Raw genomic sequence first — 1,156 nt, forward strand, 5'->3', positions numbered from 1 at the left:
ATGTTTTCATTAGTTTTTATGTAAAAATTCACATTTTTGGACTTTACTAAGAGTTTGTGTGTTTTTCTATGATTTCAGGTATTTTCTGGCTGAAATTGAGGGACCTGAGCAAAACTCTGATAAGAAGGCTGACAAAGGACTGCTGATGCTATTGGATTCTGACCTCCCTGCACTTGAAATGGATTTTCTGGGGTTACAGAACTCCAAATGGCGCTCTCTGAATTGCGTTGGAAAGTAGACATCCAGAGCTTTCCAGCAATTTATAATAGTCCATACTTTATTTGACATTAGACGACACAACCTGGTGCTCAATGCCAGTTCCATGCTGCATTCTGGAGTCAAACGCCAGAAACACATCACAAACCAGAGTTGAACGCCAAAAACACGTTACAACTTGGCGTTCAACTCCAAGAGAAGCCTCTGCACATGTAAAGTTCAAGCTCAGCCCCAGCACACACCAAGTAGGCCTCGGAAGTGGATTTCTGCATCAATTACTTATTTCTGTAAACCCTAGTAGCTAGTCTAGTATAAATAGGACATTTTACTATTGTATTCAGTGTCTTTTGACTGTCTAGTCTCTGACCATTCGGTCTTTTGAACACAATTGGGGGCTGGCCATTCAGCCATGCCTGGACCTTCATCACTTATGTATTTTCAACGGTGGAGTTTCTACACACCATAGATTAAGGGTGTGGAGCTCTGCTGTACCTCGAGTTTTAATGCAATTACTATTATCGTTTATTCAATTTAAGCTTATTTTTATTCTAAGATATCATTCGTACTTCAACCTGATGGATATGATGATCCGTGACACTCATCATCATCCGTCCTTATGAACGCGTGCCTGACAACCACCTCCGTTCTACAAGCAAGAGCTAGAGTGTGTATCTCTTGGATTCCTGATGCATGACGCATGGTTGCCCTCGCCTGACAACCGAGCCTCCCATTCCGTGAAATTAGAGTCTTCGTGGTATATGCTAGAATTGATGGCGGCATTCATGAGAATCCGGAAAGTCTAAACCTTGTCTGTGATATTCTGAGTAGGATTCCGGGATTGAATGACTGTGACGAGCTTCAAACTCACGATTGTTGGGCGTGATGACAAACGCAAAAGAATCAATAGATTCTATTCCGACATGATCGAGAACCGACAGAT

Source organism: Arachis duranensis, chromosome 9, assembly GCF_000817695.3.
Source record: "Arachis duranensis cultivar V14167 chromosome 9, aradu.V14167.gnm2.J7QH, whole genome shotgun sequence".
NCBI lineage: Eukaryota > Viridiplantae > Streptophyta > Magnoliopsida > Fabales > Fabaceae > Arachis > Arachis duranensis.